This window comes from Lampetra fluviatilis, chromosome 5 (assembly GCF_964198595.1).
Source record: "Lampetra fluviatilis chromosome 5, kcLamFluv1.1, whole genome shotgun sequence".
Lineage (NCBI taxonomy): Eukaryota > Metazoa > Chordata > Hyperoartia > Petromyzontiformes > Petromyzontidae > Lampetra > Lampetra fluviatilis.
Genome location: NC_136279.1, coordinates 14,542,314 through 14,554,719, shown reverse-complemented (window position 1 = coordinate 14,554,719; position 12,406 = coordinate 14,542,314).

The window sequence follows — 12,406 nt, the reverse complement described above, 5'->3', positions numbered from 1 at the left end:
GCAGGACTTAATAGATGCTCGCTAACAGCACTCTCACCCGAAAAGCCCATAAGGCCATGGAGGGGATTTTGTCTGTTTCATGATATGCATGCGTCATCATAACTATCAGAAAGAAGCAGCGGTATCATCATTATCACCCTCTTAGTCAACAGCTTCATTATCCATCTGGAGTTGACATAAATGTGCAGCTCATCGTGTCGTGGGGAGATGTGTCCCTGCCATCGTCATAGGAAGGCATCATTCTTCCATTCAGATCTGTCAGTTGAGTTGAGTGTAAGGGGCTAAACGCTTCCTCGGTGGAACAGCCCGTCCGAAGAAGCTCAAACACAAAGATCCCCCCGTTTCGCCTATTACATGCAGACTGTCAGGGCAAGTGTTGTGAGTGCCAATGAAAGGCCGGCATGGTGCACAATGGAGTCGGTGATCAACCTCACGCCCAGCTTCTTCTGTCTCCTCAGTGCTGATGTTTACACACCGCACCAGCCACTCATTTAGGGCTGAGTCGACCTAGGAAAGACCCATAACCAGTTCAAACATTCGCCACTGTTTATGGGCGAGAATTGAACTTGGGTCCCTGGGTTCGGAGCACACTGTGCTAACCGCTGCAAAGACAAAGATCCCCCATATAGCCTTAACAGACTGTTGGGGCAAGTGCTCTGAGCGACCACCTATGAAGGCCAGCACAGCACACGAGGGGGTCGGTGGCCAGCACCACGCCCGACCGCCTTTATCTCCCTCGTGGCGAAGTTTTTACACATCGCACCAGGTAACTCATTTGAGGCTGCGTTGACTTAGGGGAGAACCAGGACCGGTTCAGATAATCGCCACTGGTGTTGGTGTGCGCCGCGAGCTGGAATCGAACTCGGGTCGCCGGATTCGTAGCGCTGCGCGCTCACCGCGACACTGCCGCAAACACGCGCGCACATATGTGTCGGTGTGTGCGTTTTTTCTCTTGAATTAAAGATTGGAGTCTGATCGACTAATCATGGGCGGGTGTTGTGGATGCTGTGGCAAGATTCACCTTGCCCCACCACTAAGCTCTGATTGGCTAGATAAATAAAATTGATCCATAATAGAGTTTTTTCGGGGTTATATCGCGTAAATATGAAGGTGTCGTTAAACCCACCACCACCCGATACAGTCAATCATTAAGGGTTGTCACGTCAACAAAACATGCCAATTCGCTATTAGTTCAGCACACCGGTGTGTTGTGGAGTAAGGGGCCGTCCATAAATGACGTCACGCACCTAGGGGAGGGGGGCGGTCAGACATTTGTGACGATGTGTGACGAGGGGGGGGGTGAGAAATGTGACGTCACGTAAAAATGCGCAACTTTAAATAAATATAGACAACACGTTCTACTTAATTAAATAGACTTTTTGATAAATGTTTTCTCCTATAACATCAGAGTGCAGCGCCACATTAACTACGCACTACAATGACAATAGTTTAAAGCGATTTAAAGCATGTTTTATTTGGTGGGGGGGGGGGGGCAGAGCTTTGTGACGTCATATTTGAGGGGGGGTCTGACTTTTTGTGACGCCGTGTGACGAGGGGGGGTCAAAAATCATCTAAAATCGCGTGACGTCATTTATGGACGGCCCCTAAACCCACAACATTTACAATTCGAGTACGACGTTTCGTCGGGAATTAAAACCAGCCTCATTCGGCGACAACCAGGGTTGTGGAGAAATCCTCCTGCTTTGTATTCATATTCTTAGGTTTTTTCGGTAAAGTCACGCAGGTAAAACATTAAAATTAATAAAAGTAAAATAAAATAAAAATGACGTTTGGTCTTACATTTCAGGATAAATGTGATGTCGTCACTTCTGAGCCAAGCAGGTGGGAAGACCAGTAGGGGGTGGGTTAATGTATTTACATACATTATAAAGGATCTCTATTATTGGTTGGGTTATTTACAGTTAATCAACATAATGTATGTACATCACGCATGCACATTATGGATACACATGATGTATGTACGTTCTGCCATTTTTGTGTGCAAAAATCGCACTACCTGTTATTGGCTGCTCGCAGTTAAACACCATCGACGTATGGTGACCTTTATAGGCATGCAGTTAAACAGTGTATACCTTAATAATACGCTACCAAGCAGCACTAAGCCTGTAGCTATCAGAGCGGTTAAAATAACTTTTATATCTCTCAATTTCATTAAATTATCTAATTAGTTTTGGGCAGTAATAAATAGTTTTGCACAAACTTCAACATTATCAAAATCGATTGAGTGCCCTTGTTGGCACGCATGTTACGGCATATTTCACATTTATTTATCTGGCTGTCGTCTGATGAGGCTGGTTGTAAAAGTGTGTAGTGGTATCGTGGAAGATTCCTATTTGGGTGCCGCGGTGGTATGCCTGGTATGAAGGAGGTTCGTGGGTTCGATCCCAAATCTGACGCCTGCTGTATATTTGGAGTTTGTGTGTCTCTCTCCCCGTGGTTGCATGTATTTTTCCTCGGGTCCTTCGGATTTACCATCCACATGTAGAATCAACATGCGTTTAGAGTATTTGGCTGATATAAATTTCCACATGATAAGCCACTTCGTTGAGCTATTCATTGTTTGTGGTCAGGTCGCTTCTGAAAAAGAGCTACATAGCTCAGTGGGCCTTACCTGGTAACATAATAAACATATCGTAATTGCCGGCAAATTGTTATACTTGAATTGTAAATGTTATGGGTTGACTGTCCAACACACCGGTGTGCTGAACCAGTAACAAATGAGCATGCTATATTTAATTGACAAACCTTACTAATTGGCTGTGCCAGGTGGTGGCGGGTTTAAAGACACATTTATATTTACGCCATCTCACCCAAAAACCTCTGATGGATAATATTGGTCGCGAAAGCTTACATGTTACATAGAAATGTACTTGAACCACAGAAATTCCGCCGTTCAATGGAGTGCTCCACGGCAATGAATATATACAACTTTTCCCGAGCAGGGAATCTCCTGGTGAGTTTGATAGGCCACCACTGAGAAATCCATCAGGTCCGTAAAATCCTACTTTGGGTATATTTGGACCTGGAAGGTAAACGGAACGAAATACATTAACTATTAACCTGAGGTAATAACAGTTGTATTTTTCATAGTTTGTAAATCTTAAAAAAAAAACTCAACCAAAATTAAAATGTCTCCACCTAGGAGCAATATAAAAGCAGTATATCCGAGTCCAAATTAATTTAGCAGAAGATCTTCTTGCATGAAACCCCTGCAGCACACACAGCTTATGAAGTACAGGCACTGTTTATTGGAGAATGCGTTTTCCAAGAATTGCGTACATTTACTATCCCAAGGTCAGGACTATTGATGCCCACCACACTTGGTTTCCTTCCACGAGATCCCGTAGTTGTAAAGTCGATGCCCAAATTTTAAAATCTGCTTTTACAGTCGTCCACAATCTATATTTAGGTATTCGCCTGATAACCTGCCTTCCTCCATCTTATATACTCGCCTAACCTATCACAACCTTGTTTTTCTGGTGACATCTACAACACTATGCAAAAATGTCCTCATAAACTTCAAAGTTGCTTACCATACCCTTAAAACATCCTTCCATGTGCGCCTTGACATCAAGATGATGATGTACATATGGACATGTTCTTCTTGCTAAACGTGTAGGCGTGTAAGACGTATCAATTCACCAATTAATATCCATCCTGTCAGCTAATGTTATTTCAATCAAATGTGTAAGCATTAGCGGATTTTTTCTATACGTTGCGAGTAACGGATTTGTGTGACCCCTGCAGCCACAGTGTTAAAAGTGATACATTCTTGAATCAAATCATGACAATTCATTAAACTGCCTCACCCCGGCTCGTGCCGCATTGTTTCCTTATCCAGTATGGCCCCACGGGCAGTCATATTTTGTTTTTGGGGTCATCTATCGAGCCAGTGGCATCTTACATGCAGCGTGCCAAAAACTCAGCACAGACTCCCAGAGTAAAGAGAGCAGGCAACGTGTGGAAAGATATCAGAAGCACAGTTGAGGTTGGTCGGCTATCCACAATTCACTGACCGGTAGTGTAGAGACTACAATCCTGTTAACTAGAGCACCATATTGTCTCGGTTTAGGATTGTGAGGGGCCACATGACTCGCATTATCACCTCGTCTTGATGGATGTAGAAGAGGACAACCTATGGGCAGGTTTGAAACACAGCAGGGCCCTACTATCAGAACGGAACAACATCATCAACATCATCTGGTGCAAACCCCTCGGGGTCGTAGTGGTCCCCACGATGGTTCACCGCCGTGCTAAATGCAGGCCAAGGTCATTGTGGTGAAGATCATCCTCAATTGCGTGTGTTCCTATCAACCGGAGCATACCCCGGAGTCGTCTCCAATCCTGCGGTGGGCCGTCGATAATCGTGTGGAGGGCTCTGGTGTGATCAGCTGAAGCGTTCGCCCGGGCAATGTGTCCGAAGAACCTAAATCTTCTGGCAATGTCAGACACTGATGGGCACCCTGTGCGAAGGCAGACCTCGGCGTTAGTGACGAAGTGAATGCGGAGAATTTATCACAGGCACCACTGGTTGCAGGCGTCCAGCTTTGGGCTCAGTGACACTTATTGACCACGTCTCTGAAAAATACAGTAGTACGGGAAGGATAACACATTCCTGCGGAGGGAGCTGGTAGGAACGTTGGGTTGCTCGGTCAATGGCCAGGGTCAACGGCGGCGTGGTGTATTCCGCAAATATGGCCGACTGTGAGGGCGGGCACAAGCCGGCGGGAGTAGGTTAAACGTTGAGTTTTATAAGGGCACCACGGGGTGACCAGCCCCTCCCCACCCAGCTCCACCCCTCCCACCCCCCAACCAGCCCCACCCTCCCCACCCAGCCCCTCCCCACCCTCCCCTCCCCACCCAGCCCCTCCCTCCCCACCCAGCCCCTCCCTGCACGACGGACGGACGGACACAATAATCCGTTGTGGGCTGGTGTAACCAGGAGGTTCCTACCAGTATAACAACATTGTTGTCGGCTCTCTGTTGGCTGTTGTAATGCTGAAGCACTATATGTGTTTGTCGAGCTGTTTAATACATTCGCGTGTAATTGAGATTCTCCTTTTAATTTCTGCCTCGCTGGTTCAGTATGTTGAAAATGAATACGGAGATATTTGTACGATGTGTTTTTCATGCAAAAAATTTGGCCAAAATGTACGAAATATCCCACCAACTGTCGGCCACCCTCATTTTAAGCTCATCGATTAAAATAATAACTAGTCCATCTTCAAACTTTGTTGACAGGTGTCGAAGCTGTAGATAGGCTCATGGTAATATTCTGGAAAGTAGACGTAAGTTTGCTGTTGGTTTAGTGTTGACCCTGCAACAACAGCCTTTTGATTTTTTGTGATTTTATTTTGAATTCATTATTTTCTTTTAGAATAAACATTGCCTTTGAATTTTTATCTTCTGTAAAAAGTACATTAATAAAAAACGTCGACGTGTTCACTCCAATCTTTCAGTCTACTTCGATGTTTTCATTACAAACATTGAAAGTTCGATTTATCGATGTTTTTTTCTCATGTCCCATCAGTAATTCCGAGTCCCATTCGGATTCCTCTCCCACTCGGTTCACGCGAACCTCACCCGCTGACATGAGCGTACAACCAGTGGCCTGCTTGTGAGTTGGCCTAGCCACCTAACTGTGTGTTTTTTTTTATGAGATTGCTATAATTAATTTTGACAAACTCAACACTTGGCACGACATGGCAATGTAGAGCCCATACCGGAAATAGTTCAACTGTTTGAGATTAAATTTTGATTTAAAGCTTTCGTGACTGCAGGGATTCATATTCTTGGTTCTTTCGGTAAAGTCACGTAGAAGGGAAATAATAATATATAACGTTTTTATATTAATATTATTTTATTATTTCCCTTCTACGTGACTTTACCGAAAGAACCAAGAATATGTTTGAGATTAGTGCAATGGCCTTTAGGCTACGTGATAATTTTTTTAGAAAATTTTGTCTCCAAACCTTCTTGGGTAGAGATAACGGCTGATCAACTAACATCACGGATTGAATTTAGTCACTCGTTTCGTAGGTATATAGAGTATAGAAAATAATATGCAGTGTATCTACTTGTTTTCGGAAACTGATTCATCCTCAATATGCATGTAATTGGTATGTTCAGGGAACACACTTTTCAGTCGGCTGTTTGGCTGTGCTGGCATCGCTTCTATCGTCGACTGCAGTGACGTGGTATACAGATCTGCTCCAAGGACAACATGAGATTGTCGAGGCTGTAGACTGTTCTCCATTTCACGTTGTTCTGTTGTAAATAATAACAATTGAAATTTATGAAGTGCCCTTAAACAATCGTTCTCACGATTGTGTAAAGGCATCAAAAGGCGGAAATATTTAACGTCAACGAAGGAAAGAAGAAGTGAGAAAGATGTTTGAAAAGAACTAAAGAGAGAACGCCATTTTAAACAGATATGTTTTTAGTCGAGATTTGAATCTTGATTTGATTCTCGACTAAAAATGAGAACCACTAAACTACTATTTGTATTGAAAAACTAGCCAACTTCCACTCAATATGGGAATATAACAACTGGTCGAAGTAGTTATTTTTTTTTTTATAAACGATTACTAAGAAATTATAAATAATTGTGGTTTATTCTTTTCACATTTAAACTCATAAAATATAATGATTGCCTCAACATTTCTCACGGTTTATCCCAAGAATACATACAACATATGGAGAGTGTTCCCAATGCAACGACACACCTTGCACATGGAACAATATGGCATCTTTCTTGCATTTAAAAATTGAGGCACACCGAAAGAACATTGGAAAGGACATTGGACTCCTTGCTTGGACAATAAGGATGCAATTGTTTATGAACCATACTCTATGCCTAATACTGTAGGAGTATGTTGCTTGAAATGCGATGACAATATGTAAACTTGTGATGTTGTTCATCCATTGACCATGCATGATGTTGCTTTGTGTCCTTTTTCTGTACAGAATTATGTTGCGTTTGTGATCCAGGTCTCCTTGGAAATAGAGACTTTGAGTCTCAACGGCTGCTTACCTGGATTTAAATAGATAGTAACTATAGACTTAGTATGGATAGTCAACAATCAGAAACAACATTTGCGGTTCTTTAGTGTAGTTTCAGCATGCTCGTATGGTGACTTATATTGTACAAAAATAGTTTGGAAACATGTACTTTCTACGGAAATTTTTTAAGTACATTTGGGATGGAAATTCCCAGTTTACAAAAAAAAAACACCCCCTGCCGTAACGAGAGAAGATTATTTTCCAAAATGGTGACTAAGCCTTGTTGGAAAATCCGCGGTGTGCTGCGTTTATAAACATATTAAAATTCCCAAACAAGCAACCGTTTCGAGACATTTTAGGATCGAGGTCACGATATGAATACTATTAAATGGATCTGGCTGAATAGTGGATGAACAATCAAAGCTAAAGATGCCAATCTGTTTGGAGTCGGTTGTCTTAGTATACTGCATTGTACTTTTTATGTCCAATAAATTAGATTCACTAGAATAATAGTAAGTAAGAGGGTTTGCTTAATTACTGAGAGGAGGGTATTGTATTATTCTCAGGTTATGTTACAGAGTGACATTTCTAACGAAACAAAGCAATCTTGTACTCTTCTTGACGTCACCGAGTCTCATCTGCAAAGTTGTGGCTTAATAAATGCATTACATAGCAGGCTTTAATTTTATAGGCCCGAGTATTACCACCCACGTCTGATTCTTTGATGTAATTTATAACTCAAAGGCGCTCTATAAATAAACATAAGATAAAAATGACTCCATTTTCAACCCTCAAGTCAATTTGGGGTTGCGATTTGATTCAAGCATCAAAGTGAGAGGAAAATCTAATCGTTTACTTTTTGTCCCATTTTTGCCACCTCGATTGGATGTTGTTTTTTGTCTCATTTGTACAGTTTTGCTCGTTCCATTAGCCTACAAAGTAGCATTGCAAATCATTTGTATAATGTGTTCATACATTATCATGTTATCGGTTCAATGTATGTACTCCGGAGCATATCTATATACGCACTTGTCAATGCGCATATTACAAAGGATTGTAAGCACGTTCACAAATAGTGTATAATGAATATAGTCTGTAATTTGGTATGATTAGTATAACGAGCTCAATATGTAGTGAATTGCACTTATCGGCTGTCATTCTTCTGCTAAATTAGTCCAATGCAAATGTGTTTAACCAAACAGTTCTGGGCGAAGTTCCCCTTGCCCTCAGCTCCCAGGTGTTGGACCCAACGTCCAGGCAGCGTTTGGGCTGAACAGATAACTTGGCCAAGGTCACAATAACAGTATTGGGAAGTATGCATGATCTGTATACGTGTGCACGCTGACCATAATGTCGGCTTTTGTATGTACGGAACATAAACGAAATAAAAACAAAATCTACGCGAGTTCCCAACCCTCAAACAGGTGGTGCTTTGCTCCCGTTAACAGCACCGAACAATGTATTGGAATTTTCGATTTAAAGCTTCTTTCGTGACTGCAGGGATTCATCTTCTTGGTTCTTTCGGTAAAGTCACGTAGAAGGGAAATAACAAAATAATAAAAATAAAACATAATAAAATAATTCTCACGACGTTTCGGCCACAATACAAGCAGCCGTCCTCAGTCGGAAAGACATCGTCTGTTTCAGACGCTGTCTTTCCGACAGCCCTGTTCTTCACCTGAGGACGGCTGCTTGCGTTGTGGCCGAAACGTCGTGAGAATTATTTTATTATGTTTGATTTTTATTATTTTATTACTTCCCTTCTACGTGACTTTACCGAAAGAACCAAGAAAATGTATTGGAACTTCTACATTTCGACGTCGATAACAAGTCAATCCATATAGTCCGTGTGCTAGAGCAGACATAGGTACCACTTAAGGTAGATCTTTATTAACCCATTTATTTTACGGCTAATAAGAGTGAACTATTTTTTATAACCCACGCATTTCAAATGGTTATCACATAATTCATTGTTATTGGCCACATAAAGAAGTTGGAATTACTTATGTTATGCCACTTCAGGTGGTATCAAGAAGTTAAATATCTGGTGGCTAGATGTGTTCACAATCTGACATCTTTGACGGCTGTGAATTCACAATGGCACCAGTCAGCTTGAAATGCACCTTTTGCAACCTTTAGCTAGTGGCAAAAATTGCACTTCTCCCTCACGACCAGTTGTTTTTAGAAAGGACATGCTGAACACAACAGTGACATCCATACACTTAATGAGGCTTTTGTTAGTGTAAACTCTAACTGAGGTCAGGCCAGGTTACCAGGTTGTTTGTTGAGTTCCAACTCAAATTGTGTCACTTTTAATTTTACGAATGTTTTGATATCACATCTGCACTCGCCTGAACCGTTGTTTTTAACTGCACTGTTTATCTACTTTTGTGATGTATTTGCCAGCTACTATGAATAAATGTAAAAAAAAACACGAGTATGTGTGTATATATATGCCTGGGTTAAATTAGAGAACTTTGTTGTGACACTGGGAGTCTGTTGTTAATAATTAATGTATTGCTTAAGGCCACAACTTCTGCTTTTATAAGCAGGTGGTGTGATGGAATCTTTTAAATATTTAATTGCTCTTGGTTTAGAAAGACAAGATGGAATGGCAGACAGAGAGACCCTGGAAAACAGAATGAGATAGACAGAGACAAAGAGAGAAACAGAAAAGCATATATGAGTGGAAACATTACTCCTACTAAATAACGGGACAATATTCAACACAAAAAGCAAGATTGTATCCAATTGTCATTTGGCATTAATGTGCAGAATTGTGGTTCAAGGCATTTCTAAGCAAGAAGTCCTTGCTTAAACAAATGCTGCTTTATGACAATTGGCTGGAAGACCAGTCGGCTAATGGACTAAAATATCATATAATTAATAATAATCTATGACTTGAATTTTCCGGCTGGCTGCTGGCTGGGCTCCTCTCTACCCTATCATGACGAGTTGAGTTAACTGGCTAAACATTTAATTGAAATGGCGGAAGAAGTTCGGAAGACATTTAATAACAGCGAAACTGAAAAGGTGGGAGGTAATGAACAGTGAAGACTGGCTCGGTTGATAAAAATTGCCTAAACCTTTACATGTGTGCTCCTATTATGCAATTATTTTGCCAGTTTATTCTTTAAATCCTGGAGAATAAAAAAAAAACTCCACAATACCTAAAAAGCAGATTACTTATAATGCTCCAAGTATAGGATTGTGAGAAGAGTATGGACATGACAGCTGTCTTTTATTTTCCATTACAGAGCAACGGGTTCTCTCCTAGTATTTAAAGGTATGTATTCTAAGGGTAAAAACAACAGCACACGAGTCAGGTCCAAGAGAATTGACCTCGGAGATTGAGACAAGTGGTGGACACTAACACATTCCTGCGGAGGGAGCTGGTAGGAACGTTGGGTTGCTCGGTCAATGGCCAGGGCCAACGGCGGCGTGGTGTATTCCGCAAATATGGCCGACTGTGAGGGCGGGCACAAGCCGGCGTGAGTAGGTTAAACGTTGAGTTTTATAAGGGCACCACGGGGTGACCAGCCCCTCCCCTCCCCACCCAGCCCCACCCCTCCAACCCAGCCCCACCCTCCCCACCCAGCCCCTCCCCATTCTTCCCACCCAGCCCCTCCCTCCCCACCCAGCCCCTCCCCACCCTCCCCTCTCCACCCAGCCCCACCCCTCCCATATTTGGATGCACGACGGACGGACGGACACAATGATCCCCTGTGGGCTGGTGGAACCAGGAGGTTCTTACCAGTATTAACCTAGCTCTCTACTGACTGTTGGGTTGGTATGAGAGAAGGGATATACTCTGTTGCTATTGACAGAGAGGAAGAGAATCAGAGTGTGAGAAATAACAGGGGAGAAATCATGGGGAGAGCCTTAGAAACAGAAGGCATTCGATTTGCAAGAATGAAGGAGAAAGGCGAGAGACGGTGAGTGGGACAGAGATAAATCATAGGCAAGTGAAGGGAGAAACAGATAAAGTGACAGAGTTGGGGATGCTACTGCTCATAGAGGGAGAAATACTGCCACTGACAGGCAGGAAGAAAACGGAAAGTGACGGTGAAACTGCGCAGTCAATGTAAGCACACCTAGGCCTCGGCAAGGTAATGTATAAGTTAAAAGGTAAAAACAACGAGCCTACCTTTACCCTACCTTTTACCCCTTACCCCATACAAATTACCCGATTACAGGGTAATTACTAGGGAACTACTACACATGAACAAGGTTTATAACGGTAAATGCTATAAGGTAGAGCGCTTTATTCATATAAAATACTCTCGATTATTCCAATTTTACGCGCTTTCTTTTAACTCACTCTGTCTGTTGTTGTTGTTGTCGTTATTGTTGTATCCTCTAATCTTGAAACTCAACTTTTACCCACTTTTTAATGTGGTACCGACTGCACACTTGGTATACTTAGGTCATACTGATGACAATACTATATTCTATCATTAAACATTTATATGTTTTTAAACATTATTTTTTATGTTATGTTTCGGCTTGGGTCTAATTGTCCACGCTCAACTGACGTTGACTGTAATTGGCCACGGCCCCTTACGTTATGGCGAGCTTCAGGGTCACTTCCTGGAGTCGTGGATTTCTTTAATTACTAGTACATTTCATAAAAGCGTGTTTTTAATAAAGTTTGTTTTAATATTAGTTATTAAATGTAGGCCACGGACTGCGCCACGGAGCTTCTAGCGGTAAACAAGGTACCGTATTTACCGGGTAATACTTCGCGCTACCTTTACCCTACCGGGTAATTCTTCCGAGCTACCTTTACCCTACCCTTTACCTTACCCCTTGGCATGTCGACATCTTTACCCTTTTACCCGGTAAAAAGGGTAAATTACCTTACCTTGCCGAGGCATAAGCATATCCTACCGAGAGGTAGAGAGAGCTCATGCACTGCTGATGCATTTCTTTACAATGCAAGAGCCATTGAGATGTATTATCCACTTTTTCAAGGTGAACCAGTGCCATTGTTGGTTTGTCAGGATATTGTTATTGTTGAGCCAGTATTGTGGTGACACATGCCTGTAATTGGCACTCAGGAACTGAGGTTTGCGGAACACGCAGTGATACTTTTATAAATAATTCCATACAATAGAGGAAATGGCAAAACATTTTGAGCAGGGCGCTTGAGAATGAGTTGAGGATTTTCTGTAAAGAACTATGAATAGTTATAAATCGTCAGTAAATTATTTCGAATGTATGTGGCCTACGCTCGTGAATGTCACCAGGGTTCAAATACAAGTTGTAACAAGTGGTGCAATTTTAATAACTAACGGAATAATTGAGAGTGGAATGTTGTTTAAAATAGCAATTTTATTTTGAAAGAGAATATTTTGGTCATGATTGTATTTCGGTTTTTTTT